Raw genomic sequence first — 15,313 nt, 5'->3', positions numbered from 1 at the left:
GCTGCATAGAGACAGCCTGACCCCAGGTGAAGGGGAGGGAGGGAATGTCTGAGTGCAGGATGGACCAGCGCGGGCCAAAGAGAGGGCCAGTGTGGGGTCCTCTCAGCCTAAAAGAGCTGCCTGAAGGGGCACAGAGACCTCAGCTAAAAGAGGTGAACCTCTGGGTGAAGAAGGCATCACAGATGGCCACCAAGAACAGAGATCAATCACTACAGGTCCAGGGAACTGCAAGAGCAAGGAACTCAACAAGAAACCTCTGAAGAACCCAGAAAGTCCCTACAAGAAGAGAACTTATTGCAACCACCTGCCAGCCCCATCCAGGAATTTCCAGCTTTAACCAATTCCAGGTTCAGCCAAGTGGTAACATCGTTTTCCCTTCTTTTTCCTCACTCTCCCTACGTTGACTCCAACAAGAGAGAAATCACAGGTAGCACAGGGGAGCCGAGAGAAAGGAGAGAACAGAAGGACCACAAACTCCTCCCAACCACAGGCTTGAGAAGCAGGCCGGGCCTGGAGACGGGGTGATGGTTTAACCCCAACTTCAGGATGATTTTTGATTATTATGTGAGACTGAATATATTGTTTCTAAAATGAGACTTTTATAACTCCAAGTAAATACCACTCTGTGACACAAGACTATCGATGGACAAGATTAAGATTTTCCCCACTGAACTGAGCTTAAAGTGACGGAGGGAGATGAAAATAATGTTTGGATCACATTCCATGGGTCATGCTTGTGCTTATGGTTACATAAGTGGGGAGCAGCTTCGGCTTCCCAATGCTTCCCGAAGAGAGGCCCTGTGCTGATTCAGTCAGCTGCAGTCCCGGCTCCCAGGATAAAAATGCCCACTGGATAAGGATCTGAAATATCAGGTTCTGAAACGTTTGACTGGTTAAGTGCCAGGTGACTCAGAGCTGTGTAATGTAACTAAATGAGTCACGTCATCTCTCTATATGCTCTGGCAGAATCTGCTATCTTGAAAATTGTGGCAACCTTCCTCCATGGCCCAACATGGCTGGAGATACGTGTGTTCATTCAGTGATTGCATTATTGAGCACCTATCAGGTACTGAAGATTAAAAAACAATGAAACACAGAACTGACTTGCAAAGATACGATTTGCTATGTGCTCTCCTTTTAGTGCAGAGGAGGGAGTGATTCTAACAGAGGTAATGATTAAAGTGAGGCTTGATCAAGGACTACCTTAAATTGGTGGATCAAAACTTTGACGGAACATTGGAATCACCTGGGATGTTTTTTAAAAAATACCATGTTCCACCAAGAGATTCTGATTTATTGGTCTGAGCTGCTGCCCAGGGCAGCAGGATTTTTTTTTAATTCCTGAGATAATTCTAATGTGCAGTCAAGGTTGTGAACTACTTTAGATCATCATAACAAAACTAAGTACCAAGGCACCAAAGTGATAACAAATGTATTAAAATTTTATATTTTATATTCGTATGAACAGTTTTAGTAAGAATTTCATTTTATGAAATGAAAGCCAATGATAAACATTTTAATGTATGCATGAGCCTTTTGCAATCTTCTGTGTTCCTAAGATATCCAATTGATTAATAAAAGAAACACTGGCATATGTTGTCATCTACCTGAGAATACATTTTTTTCAATTATCATCAGAGTACACTACTGCTTTTCACTTTTCTATAAAATCTATTTTTGTCAAGTGACCCTGGTTTTAAACTAGTCCACTAAAACAAATTTCCTATATTAAAATGTTGAGGGCTTCCCTGGTGGCGCAGTGGTTGAGAGTCCACCTGCCGATGCAGGGGACACGGGTTCGTGCCCCAGTCCGGGAAGATCCCACATGCCGCGGAGCAGCTGGGCCCGTGAGCCATGGCCGCTGAGCCTGCGCGTCCGGAGCCTGTGCTCCGCAATGGGAGAGGCCACAACAGTGAGAGGCCCGCGTACCTCAAAAAAAAATAAATAAAAAAATGTTGAGTAGAATAATAAAACACATCTGTTAATAAAGAATAAGTAATCTCTTAGTAATTAGTAATTTCTTAGGGACTGCACTATCTCTGATTCAATAGCAAAAGCTGTCTTTAAAAAAATCAAATAATGTGCAAGATGACAAAACATTCAGATTAATTCCTCAGGCAGCTTGCTTCTGGATGTCAGTTATGGGAAAAAAAGATGAAAAAAATTCCAACAAGATTTTATACAGGTTCTCTACGTGTTTTTGTTTTAAGGACTTTTATTAAAGCTAAAGGTTAAAATTATTCAGTAGTAATTTCTGGGTCCATCATTAGTCATCTAACTTATTTTATACTCTGGAGGCAAATATACAGTGTGAAATAGTACCAGGTACATAACTCAGGTAATTTAAATAAATTGTACACACACACACACGTATGTGCGCGCGTGTGCAGCCACATATAGGAGTGAGTTTTGCCTATGCCATCAGTGAAATTTAGAAGTGGGGTGGGATAGGAAAGGAGCGCAGTTTTTTTTCTTTTTATATCATTATGTATTGATATATTGTTTACAACCTATAACCTATTTTTTTAAGTTCTCTACATCAATTTTTCTCCCTCTCCCGTTTTTAAAATTAATTTTTATTGACGTATCGTTGCTTTACAATGTGTTAGTTTCTGCTGTACAGCAAAGTGAATCAGTTACACACCTATCTCTTTTTTTAAAGTAGTCTTTTCCCTTTGATTTTTCTTCTTTGTTCCCCAGCCTTTCCTTCTATTAATCAAACTGTATTCTCAGTTATAATAGGCCTGTCCACCTACTTACTTCACTCATTCATCCCTTAATCCACCATTTGTGATATGATAATTAATTCTATGGTAGTCAGCTGTCACACCACAGATAATGGCTTCAGAACTTCGAAAAGAAAGGACACGATTTCTTTATTGATAGATTGGGTAGCTTGCTTCATAGCCCAACTTTCTTTGAGCAAAGTTTAATCACCAAGAGAGAAACTTCTTAACGGATAACAAAACCCAGAACTAGTGTCTCCGGGCAGCCCCTCTTCACACGCTTCCACCTCCTCCTCCCACCCCCGCTGCACCCCCTTTCACCTGGTGGCTGGCAACCAGCTATAAACCAGAGTAACAGACTTCGCTACATTCAGAGGTTGGAGAATCTGAGTCATAAACTGTTCCTCTGCTTTCAAAAGTACTTCATTTTCTTTTAAATTCCTTCCTCTCTTCTATTTTGCCTTCTTTTTTTTGTTTGTTTTTGTTTTTGTTTTTTTGTTTTTTTGGCCGCACCCCGCAGCATGTGGGATCTTAGTTCCCTGATCAGGGATTGAACCTGTGCCCCCTGCAGTGGAAGCTCAGAGCCTTAACCACTGGACTGCCAGGGAAGTCCCAATTTTGCCTTCTTTTTACTCTTATTGTTTGGCTCTTCTATATATATGTTTAATTTTCTTTCTTCCTCTTTCACCTTCTCCTGTACCTACCTATGTCAAGGCCACGGGTCCCTAGGCATTGTTGATCATCACCAGTAGCCCTACAAATGGCCCCAGTGTCCTCTGAGAGGCTCTAAGCTAGTCCTCTCAGCTCAGAACAATGGAGGGCTGTGACAATTAAAGAGGTAAATCCTGAAAGTCACAGGGGTGCCTGGTGGAAGCTATATTCTATGGAGTACGACTGCAAAGGGATGCAGTGGATTTTTTTTTACAGTGGTTTGTAAGCCAGTTACAAGAATAAATATCCCCCAATGTTTGGATCATTGGTAATAAAGGGTGGAGCCTCTCAAGGCGACAACTTTGAAATAGACAACACTAATTCAGATGTTTGTCAGAACAAACATAATTCCTGGGACTTCCCTGGCGGCGCAGTGGTTAAGAATCCTCCTGCCAATGCAGGGGACACGGTTCAATCCCTGGTCCGGGAAGATCCCACATGCCGCAGAGCAACTAAGCCCGTGCACCACAACTACTGAGCCTGCACTCTAGAGCCTGTGAGCCACAACTACTGAGCCCATGAACCACAACTACCGAAGCCAGCATGCCTAGAGCCCATGCTCTGCAACAAGAGAAGCCTCTGCAATGAGAAGCCCGCGCACCGCAATGAAGAACAGCCCCTGTTCGCTGCAGCTAGAGAAAGCCCTTGTGCAGCAACAAAGACCTAACGCAGGCAAAAAAAAAAAATTCCTGTGTGGAGGTTCCCTGTCATTTCCTTTTCCCCATGTGCCAAAGAGAATTCTGACTTGATCAATATGGCTGCCTGCCCCTCCTGTCAGGTGGCTCCTGGACCTTTCTGATGAAGGACAGGGAGATAAGGGGAGAAAGGAGAAGAGAAATAGGAAACCAGGGAGGAGTTTTCCTGAGAGTTTACTAAAATGGAATCCTAACCCCCAAAGGTGATAGATTAGGTGGGGCCTTCGGTGCTTCCGCCCATCAGGCAGGAACCCTCATGAATGGGATTAGTGCCCCACAGAAGACCCACAGAGATCCCTTGCCCCTTCCATCATGTGAGGACATAGTGAGTAGGTAGCCGCTTTTAAAAAACATTTTGGCCACACCCCACAGAATGTGGGGTCTTAGTTCCCCAACCAGGGATCAAACCCATACCTCCTGCCTTGGAAGGCAGGGTCTTAACCACTAGGCCACTGGGAAAGTCCCAAGACGGTACCAGCTTTGAGCCAGGAAGAGGGCCTTCAGAGAGTCATTGTATGGTAGCAGCTTGATCTTTGACTTCCCAACTCCAGAGCTGTGAGAAATAAATTTCTGTTGTTTATAAGCTACCTAATCTGTAGCATTTTGTTATAGCAGCTGGAACAAACCAAGACAAGAGTCCTCAAAATAACCTCTCTCCCCACCAACCCTGTTTCAATGATCCACTAGGACACATAGGACCCAGGACACCGTCTTACTCAAGGCTGAGATTACAGTAAAAGGATACAAAACAAAATCAGCAAAGAGAAAAGGCACATGGGGCAAAGTCTAGAGAAAACCAAGCACAAGCTTCCAAGAGTCCTAAATCACACAGAATGTGCTTAATTCTTCCAGCTACTTGTTGTGACGACACAGGAGAAGTGCTGTCCACTGGGGAAGCTCATTACAGTCTCAGGGCCCACGGTTTTTACTGGGGGCTGGTAACACAGGCACTCTCTGCTGAACATGTACCAAAATCCAGACTCCCAAAAGGAAAGCAGGTGTTCAGCACAAACCACACTGTTTGACAAACAGTTTAGGCTCAGTGAACCATTATTATCATTTAGGAAATGGTGGGAACCCTCCCTAAATCCAAATTCTCAGACACCAGCCAAGGGCCAACCTTGCGATCAAGGCTTTCTATATAACTCCTTTCTACACAGCAGGTATGTTTTTATCCCCTTTACATATGAGGGAAAGGAGGCTTAGAGAAGTCAACTACAGTTGACCCTTGAATAACAGGGGTTTTGAAATGTGCAGGTCCACTTACATATGGATTTTTTTTTCCCAATAAATAGGTACTACAGGGCCAAACGAAAAGGGGTTGACTGAATCCAAGGATGCGGAACCATGGATATGAAGACCCGTCTGTAAAGTTATACTCGAATTTTCAACTTCATGGGAGTTGGCGCCCCTAACCTCAACTGTGATTACTTAGCTTACAAGTGGTAGAATTGGAATCTAAACCCAGGTCTCTTTGATTCACAAGCCTGTGCATTAGCCTGTGAATTACAATACCCTGGAATTTGATAAAAGAAATTTGAGAGGAGCGATAGTTCCAGCGGAATAAATGGTACTGAAGGAATGCAGAACATGTCACTCCAAATTATGCTGCTTTGACATATTAATTATTTTGAGCTAAAGGCACTTGAAAAACAGCAGGTGCCACAATCTGACCTTCCTCTTTTTCCCCTAAAAAGCAAGAGACAAAATTTCCACGTGAAATGTACCCTCTCTGTGCCAGGAGGAAGAAACATCCTTACCACCAGAGATGGTGCCGAGGCTGAGAGAAAGCTGTACAAACAGACCTTGTTAAAATAACTCTTTAATCTCCTCAAATATTTTTATTTATTTGTTCATTTCGAAATTGATATAGAATGATGACGTTTCCTTTAGCTTTAGGGAAGAGATGCCTGTGTTTCTGACGAGTGGGAAGGCCACAAATGGAATTAATTAGCATATTCATTTATCTTTTAGTTCTCTTTATGGGGAAGAGAGTAGGGCTGGCCAGCGGAGGCCACTGAGGTTGATTTGTTAGAAGCACATATCTCTGCTTTTATGGTTTATTGGCTGGATTTTCTTCTCTTCTTTTCAAAAAAATTTTTTGAAATATATACCTTGCATAAAAATGTATTTGTTAACACGTAACAGCTTTTTCATTGTTGTTTTAAAGTGATTTAATAAACTTTTTTTTTTTTTTTTTTTTGCGGTACGCGGGCCTCTCACTGTTGTGGCCTCTCCCATTGTAGAGCACAGGCTCCGGACGCGCAGGCTCAGTGGCCATGGCTCACGGGCCCAGCCGCTCCGTGGCATGTGGGATCTTCCTGGACCGGGGCACGAACCCACGTCCCCTGCATCGGCAGGCGGACTCTCAACCACTGCGCCACCAGGGAAGCCAAATAAACATTTTTAAACTTCTCAGTTTTAATGCCTAATATAGTAAACCTCGCATATTTTAGTTACCTTTCCACAAGTGTTACTCTTTGTTCAACCCAATATGTAAACACCTAGGCCTAGTCACTTCTTTGGGTCTTCATTTTTCTTGGGAGGGCTCCCATGTACATGTTAATAAAGTTTGTATGCTTTTCTCCTGTTAATTCTGTCTAATGTCAATACCAGCCAGCAACTCTAAGATGGTAAAAGAAAAACTGTATCTCCCCTCCAGAGCATTTAGCAAAGTGTTTGTTTGTTTTTAATCACTGTTATAGACGTCCTTTTCACTAGGCTTGTGTAGCTTAGAAAATGCAAGTCACATTTAACGAATGCAGGAAACTTTGCCACAGATGAGTGAAGAATAAAGAAACCATTGTGCCATGGGTGTGAATTCTTAGAAGATATCTAAAAATTACAAGAGATCGTGGAGCCTTGATTTGTCCCAGCTCCTGGAGGTTCACACAGGAGAAAGGAGGAGGTATTTCAAGCAGAAGGACATTAGCACAGTTTGGTACCTACTGTGACTGTCTCCTTTCTCCTGCCCTGGGGCTCCCCTGACACATCCTCGAGGCGCTGTCGTTTCCCGTTCTTGGGAGAGGAGTCCTGATTTCCCTGATTCTTCCTCTCCAGCTTGGTTTTAGTGCCAGTCAAGGACAATCCCTATGAGAAAACTGTGACGTCTACTCAGACATTCTCAAAAAAGTGCCAACGTGACTGCGGGTTCTCCCCACCCTCTTTCCACCCCTGCTTGTGAACTGTGGTCAGAATGGTACATATTTGGATGGGGGTAAAAAGAAGGGATCCTAGCAGAAATACGGGCTGCATTCCTTCTCCCCCCAAGTTTTGTCTGCTAAACATTAGTCTGAAATCTGGTAAAGAGAATAAAACAAAGAACAAGATGAGACATGCAGAGAGCAGCTGCACTTCTTTGTTTTCAAGTCACAGATTTAAAAGAAATATAAACAAAAAAACCTCTCTGACAAAAGAGATTCCTGCAGATTTAAAAGGACTCCCTGGACTCCCTCCCTGCTGCTATCCAAGGGCTTCCCAACCTGATGCTTCTCAACAGCGGAGGTTGCAGGAGCCAGTTTTCCTGGTCCTGAGCCTCTTCTCTTCTTCTTACTGTCTGTCTTTTGTTTACTTTGCTGTTTTTAGGGCCACAATCGCTTAAATTCCCCAGATTTTCTACATGTAGACCATAACGTTGAGTGACACAAAACTGAATAAGGAAAGAAAGTAGAAACCAGATTATGAGATGCAAGTTCAGGGTTGTCTGTGGATTCAATACTGAAAATGGAAAAGCTTTTAACTTTTTGTCAAAATTGATAAACTGTTTATGTAATTACTGTCTCCTAAGGCTACATTCAAGAGTGGGTGGATGATATGGCGATTTTCAAGGCCCTCAAGCTGCCTCCTTTATCCCCAGTGTGACTAACATATTCTTGGTGGTGCAGGGAATTGAATTGTGTCCCCTCCAAACAAGTCCTGACCCACGGTACCTGTGAATATGACTTTATCTGGAAAAAGGGTCTTTGCAGATATAATTAATTAGGTTATGGATCTCGAGATGAGATCACCCTGGATTGAGGATGGGCCCTAAATTCAATGACATGTCCTTATAAGAGACAGAAATGGGGAAGACACAGAGAGGCGTAGGGAGAAGACCATGTGAAGACAGAGGCAGAGACTGAAATCATGTGCCTACAAGCCAAACATCACTGGCAGCCACCAGAAGCTGCCAGAGAGAGAGAGACATGGAATCCACTCTCCTTCAGAATCTCCAGGAGAAACAGCCCTGCCCACACCCTGATTTTGGACTTCTGGCCTCCTAAACTAAGAGAGAACAAATTTCTGTTGTTTAAGTTGTCCAGTTTGCAGTAATTTGTTACGGCAGCCCTAGAAAACGAATACACTTGGTAATTCCTGGTATTTCTCATTGTTTGAGCTTATTTTCTACACCCAGAACTGCTGCTACAATTTCATTATAACAGGAGTTGGCATCTTTCTCTGTAAAGAGCAAAACAGTAAATATTTTAGGCTTTATGTGACATACAGTCTCTATCACAGCTACTCAGCTCTGCCATTGCAGTTCAAAACTAGCCATAGACAATATGTAAATGAATGGACATGACTGCGTTCCAATAAAACTTTGTTTACAAAAGCAGATGGTGGGCTAGATTTGGTCCATCCCATCGTTTGCTGACTCCTGCGTTATATGATGTTCTCACCTGAGATCCTGGTGCCTCATCTCTTGGCCGTCCTCCTGGAGTCCCCTCTATGCCATTTCTCCCAGAAGCACTAGGAGATCTTCAGGCAAAAAGACTTCACGTGGATTGTTTTGACTCCCCAAATTCTCTGATGTAGATTTGCTTCGAGTTCCCACTCTCACCACTGGTTAGTTTAAAACAATCCTCTGGCCCAATTGATTTCCCATTTCTCAGTTTTCAAAATTCCAGTCATGGGATGCCATTCTACCTTTATTCTTACTCCCTACAGACCCATTTTCACAGTGGATTTGTGAAACTAATGACGGCGGCATTCGTGACTGTCATTCGATTGTGCTGCGCGCTGTCAGCTGCCAGAGAGAGTGCTCCGGAGTCTGTGAGTGGCTTCAGACACTGGGGGGCACGCAGCCTTACAGTTCTATGCTGCCGGATGAAGGAAAGCACAGGAAAAGAAAGAAGAGGCTGTTTACTGCATGTAACTTTTACTTTAAGATCAAGCACAATAGAAGGGGATAGGGAAGGGGAGAGAGACGAAGACAGACTGATTCTTCCCAAACAATAAGTGATTATTTACAGGAGGCAGGAAACATAAGCTGAGGGGGAAGGAGGCAAAACAAACAGAATAGAATTTTGTACTAGTAAATCAAAATCAGTTAGTCCGTATAGGACAGTGGAGCTTTACGCTACAAGTGTCAAGGTGAGAGAAGATTTTTTTTTTAAATTTATTTAATTTATTTATTTATTTTTGGCTGCGTTGGGTCTTTGTTGCTGTACGCGGGCTTTCTCTAGTTGCAGTGAGTGGGGGCTACTCTTCGTTGCAGTGCGCGGGCTCCTCATTGCGGTGGCCTCTCTTGTTGCAGAGCACGGGTTCTAGGTGAGCAGGCTTCAGTAGTTGTGGCTCGTGGGGTCTAGAGTGCAGGCTCAGTAGTTGTGGCGCATGGGCTTAGTTGCTCCACGGCATGTGGGCTCTTCCCGGACCAGGGCTCAAACCCGTGTCCCCTGCATTGGCAGGTGGATTCTTAACCACTGTGCCACCAGGGAAGCCCAAGGTGAGAGAAGATTTACTTGGATTCAGAAAGAAATATTGGGGTTGAAAATGGAAAGGAAACCGGAAAGCTTCATGAAAAACCGGAGACAAATAGGCTCTGATCTGGACCATTTGCCCCCTCTTCTACTGACTAGTTTAGCCCATAGTTAGTTTTCCATGGCTGCTGTAACAAACTACCACAAACTTGGTGATTTAAGACAACAGGAATTTATTCTCTCCCAGTTCTGAAGGCCAGAAGTCTGAAATGAATATCACTGGGCTGAAATCAAGGTGTCCGCAGGGCTGTCCTCCCTTCAGAGGCTCTAGGGGAGAGTCTGTTCCTTGCCTCTTTCCGTCCTGGTGGCTAATGGTGTTCCTTGACTTGTGGTCACATCACTGCAACCTCTGCCTTTGCAGTCACACTGCCTCCTCTTCCATCTGCCTTCCCCTCTTCTATCTGTGTCAAATCTCCCTCTGCCTCCATCTTACAAGGACCTATGCAAATAATCCAGGATAATCTCCCCATCTCAAAATCCTTAATCACATTTGCAGAGACTTTTTGGCCCTACAAGGCCAAAGGCCATATAAGGTAACATTCACAGGCTCCTGGGATTAGGATGTGGATGTCTTTTGGGGGGCCACATTTCAGCACTCTACAGCCCCCAGCTTTATACCCAACAACAAAGAAAAGCAGTGCAGCTCATAGACTCAGCTTCCTCAGAGGGCAGTCTGGGCAGCTCCCTGAGCAGGGTGGTGGGGTGGAGGGCAGAGGACCTATGCAGTATTTCTTTCAACCACGTTTAATATTTCAGCCTCTCCTCATAGACTGGCTCCCCAGACGTCCACAGGGCTGACCTTTCCTTTAATCAGCCTCTGCAGGAGACAGTGATTATGAAAAGGACCTTAAAAATGCAAAGGGTGGGTCATATTTTAAATAGACAGAAACCCGGGAAATTTTTCTACAATGAACATTTTTCCAAGAAAAAAAATATTTCTAAATATGGATACAGGAGAATCTGGACTCTTGGGATGGGGCCCATTGTACTGATACATACCCACCCACTTCCTCTCGATTTAAACACACTTATAAAATCATACAAAACCGGTCCTGGGACATTTCCACCTGAATATCCTGTCACATGCACCTCAAACTCATTACGTCCAAGACAGGGCACGATGCTTCCCACCCCCAGCATGATCTTCCTTAACCATTGTCATAGTTTTGTTTTGTTTTTTAATTGAAGTATAGTTGACTTACAATCTTGTGTTGGTTCCATTGTTCTAGTTTGAGAGCAGCTGTGTTTACCTGAGATGGATGAGCTTCAGAACTGGAAACACCATGAACTGTATGCAAATGTTTGGTTATATATGCATCTGTGCCTTTTTTGGGAGAGGGTTCCCTAGTCTTCATCAGCTTCTCCACGGAATATTTGATCTCAAAAGGGAAATGAAAGTCTGCCCTGGCGTGACCCTCAGCCAGGTCTACATAAACATTTGCTGCATAGCCTTGCGCATTCTCTGAGGAGAATACCCGCCGCTTGCTTTTTGTACGCATCTGTCATAATTTTGTTGTCACAGATTTGCAGGAGAGCTGGTTGGGGCTTATTGTTCAGTGAGTCACTGTGAAACAAATTCTGCCACCACCCGCTTCCCCCTAAATAGGGCTACATGTTCAGGATCAAGTGTAAAAGTAGAGTTTTGACCTCTTTGAACAAGAAGTAAGGAAGCGACCATAGTGAGTTCTTTTTCTGTGTCTAAGGGCTATTTTGATATGGCAGCCTGCACCTACTAGACCTTCACAGTCTTGGAACGCTTGCCTTCATCTTTCCCCACTTTGCTTAATTCATCCTTCAGGTCTCAAGTCAACTGTTCCTTTCCCCAGAGCAGGCTTCCATGATTAACGCCGCTGGGAAAAGACCATAGGCTCACATTGTGAAATATGGATCCTGTTGCTCACTTGACTACCTTTATGCAGGAAAGGGAACCGACCACCAGCTCGAAACTGGTCGCTCTCACTTCGGTCTAAATTCTTGGATTAACCCAACGTTGCCCCCCAACCCCGGCCCTCCCCAGAATTGCTTTGGTATCCACAGGGAGGTCCAGGGCTTGTGCTCAGCAGCAAACAAGCTTCAACGGGAGATTACATTTTGGAAAAGAGATTTAAATGAACGTTTTAAAAACAAGGAGAGTCACAGTTCTCCTTCGGAACACCAAGGATGACAAAGGAGACTATGTCCTTGGCTATGATGAAAACGGTTACGATGAAAGTTCAAGGGAATAAAACATTAAAATTTTTTTCAATGAATTTTTTAATTTTTAGAAAATATAACAGGGGCTTCCCTGGTGGCGCAGTGGTTGAGGAGCCACCTGCCAGTGCAGGGGACGTGGGTTCAAGCCCTGGTCCAGGAAGATCCCACATGCCGCTGAGCAACTAAGCCTGTGTGCCACAACTACTGAGCCCGTGTGCCACAACTACTGAAGCCCGTGCACCTAGAGCCCGTGCTCTGAAAAAAAGAGGAGCCTCCACAATGAGAAGCCCGTGCATCACAACGAAGAGTAGCCCACGCTCGACGCAACTAGAGAAAGCCCGCGCACAGCAACAAAGACCCAACGCGGCCAAAAATAAATAAAATAAGTTTATAAAAAAATATATTAAAAAAGAAAATATAACAATATTCTGTTGATTTTTTTAAAGCTAGTTTTCCCTTCACATATGTACACTCCTATCCGCCCATATTTTTTGTGGCATTATCACAATTACAATTAAATATAACATTTGTATACTTTTATGTTTAATGACTCTTTTGCATTTGCCTATAAGCTCTGCAAGGGAAAAGGCTGTCTGTCTTGTTCATTGTTTAGCAAGGTCATGCACATAGTCGATACCAAAAAGATATTTGATACACGAATGGATTGATTAATTAGTTAATTAATATAGAATTGTGGTTTTGTCTTTTTTCCAATGAGAACCATCCTTTGACCATAGCAGTTAATTGTCCTATAGGATATGACTCTCAAAATCGGTTCTCTCAACCTCAGCAAAACCAACGTTTAGGGCAGGATCATTCTTTGCTGTGAGGGCTGTCCTGTGCCTTGTGGGATGTCCGGCAGCCTCACTGGCCTCTCCCTACTGGATGCCAATAGCACCGCCCTCCCTAAGTTGTGAGCACCAAAAGTGTTTCCAGACATTGCCACATGTCCCCTAGGGCTAAAACCGCCCCCAGCCCCACCCCAGGTGAAAACCACTGCTTAAAGGAAGAAGAAAATCACGAGCCATAGTTCTGAATCCGGGACAAGAGTCCTCTGGCAGAATAAAGAGGAGGAAAAGGAGGCCATGGCTGAATGCCCTAAAAGCTGCGCATCTGAGACGATATTGGCCTGGGCATTCCCCCCACCCTCCTCCATTTACTGTAATAAATCTGTAATCCAAAAAACCCTTGGTTTTTATACTTTACTGTGTTTCTCTTTTATTACCTCTCAGTTTCTTACTGAAAATACCTTTTGAAAAATTCCAACTTTATCTCAAACTAAGAAAAAGAGGAATTTTATTTTATTTTATTTTTGTAATTCAGCTGGACAGTTACCTGAGGCTGAGACAGATGGGAACCTAGAAAAGATCACAGAACTGGGTCAGCTGGGATGTGGCTCCCAATACACCTGGGTCACTCCACACACAGAGCTTCTGACAGCTCCCTCCAGACAAACAGCAAAGCACATGGAAAGGTGGCAGGAGCTACTGAGGGTCAAGTTTTTCAGAGGGGAGGTGCCAGAAATTGCTTCGTGATCTGAGTTTTGTGTTTTCCCAGTTCTGGGTCTTTCTAAATAAAACATGAGAAATGGGGAGTTTAGAAGGAATAATGGTTTCTGATGAAAAGGGAAGAAATATTTTTGCTTTAAAAATTAATTACAGGGGCTTCCCTGGTAGCGCAGGGGTTAAGAATCTGCTTGCCAACGCAGGGGACACGGGTTCGTGCCCCGGTCCAGCAAGATCCCACATGTCACGGAGCAAATAAGCCCATGCGCCACAATTACTGAGCCTGTGCTCTAGAGCCCACGAGCCACAATTACTGAGCCCACGTGCCACAGCTACTGAAGCCTGTGCTCTAGAGCCTGCAAGCCACAACTACTGAGCCCATGTGCCACAACTACTGAAGCCTGCGTGCCTAGAGCCCGTGATCTGCAACAAGAGAAGCCACCACAATGAGAAGCCCGTGCACCACAAGGAAGAGTAGCCCCCGCTCTCAGCAACTAGAGAAAAGCCCGTGCTCAGCAACGAAGACCCAACACAGCCCAAAAAAAAAAAAAAAAAATTTAATTACAGCTACTTCTACATCCTGGGGGAACTGGGGAACTGCAGAATTCATCTCTGTAGGAAACTTGGTCATTTATTGAGAAATATATGAGGAATGAAGTTGCAAAATGAACACAAACTAAAACTCAAATGTACAAAGACCATGTAACTTTAAAATTTTCTGTCATAAAAAAAAAAAAATTTCTGTCATAGACGTAATCCTCATGAGTTCCCATTCTGCTGGGTAGCAGCCAATTTGGGGGTGTGGTGAGCACATCAACTTTTCTAATTAATGGTACTTTTTTTTAAATTAATGGTACGTTTGACTGAAAATATTCTGTGAGGACTAAACATTCTATCAATTAAAGTTTACCTCCCTATCAGAGCTGGATTGTTCCTTTCCCTTTCCCCATTATGGCTCTAAGGCGTAGACAAGACTCACATCTTGTCAGCACTCGGGAGGTGGGGCTGGGCCTGGAGTGGTGTCTGTCTTTCTCCTGTCTCCATTGCAGGCCACCCGGCGCTGTCCTTGGGTGTGTGCTGGTTGGTACCCACTAAGGTGGGTGTGAGTCAGGGTCCTTCTGAGCGTCCTACAGGTGGTGGCTGCTAACATCTGCAACTGAGAAACTGATCTTTGTCTTTTCTCTTAGCTTGGTTAAGGTCACCCTTGGCACTCGGCCTCCCTCACACCTTTGCTGGTTGCTACAGAGCCACTGGAAGTCTAGCCACTAATCTCAGTTGTTCCCCATCCCACCTTGAGTTCCCAGCCTCCGGGTTTCTTTGCCTCAACTCCACACAGTGACATCTTGTAGCAAGTTCCCCAGCCTGAATCTCATCTACTTTCAGCAGCTCCCTGAGGGCATTTGAGAACCTCTGGATTCCTCACAAGCCATACACAGACCCCAAGGAGTCAAGATCTCTACCTCAGCTGTCTCTGCACATCTCCCTGTTCTGCAAAACACCTGTGCATCCCATTCCATCCACCCCCAGGGAACTGGATACCGCCCTGCATGGCAGTCTCCCTCAAGGGTTCCAATTAAGAAAAGGACAAAACCCGTTTTGCTCTCTGCTCTCTCCTACTGATGTGATGACCTCGCTCCTCTAGGACTTTAGCCTGCAAAGACCACAAGTGTCTCACAACTTCCTTTTACCACCTGTCCCACAAACTTTATGTCCTTTCTTCTTCCCATAATCCTTAAGGGTCAGGA

The 15,313-nt window shown here is 44.2% G+C and overlaps 1 long non-coding RNA gene across 1 annotated transcript in view; it reads left to right on the top strand.

Moving 5' to 3' along the window:
- The window catches only part of LOC308624552, a 102,907-nt gene extending 101,313 nt beyond the window's left edge, over positions 1–1,594 (top strand). The window contains exon 2 of the long non-coding RNA XR_014016980.1: positions 270–1,594. This is a non-coding gene — a long non-coding RNA (uncharacterized lncRNA). The remainder of the gene's footprint in view (positions 1–269) is intronic.
- Positions 1,595–15,313: the final 13,719 nt, after the last annotated feature.

The sequence above is a fragment of the Mesoplodon bidens genome (assembly GCF_964165515.1).
Source record: "Mesoplodon bidens genome assembly, chromosome: 11".
Classification (NCBI taxonomy): Eukaryota; Metazoa; Chordata; class Mammalia; order Artiodactyla; family Ziphiidae; genus Mesoplodon; species Mesoplodon bidens.
The sequence above is the reverse complement of the archived record's forward strand: the minus strand, read 5'-3'. Positions and strand labels throughout refer to the sequence as shown.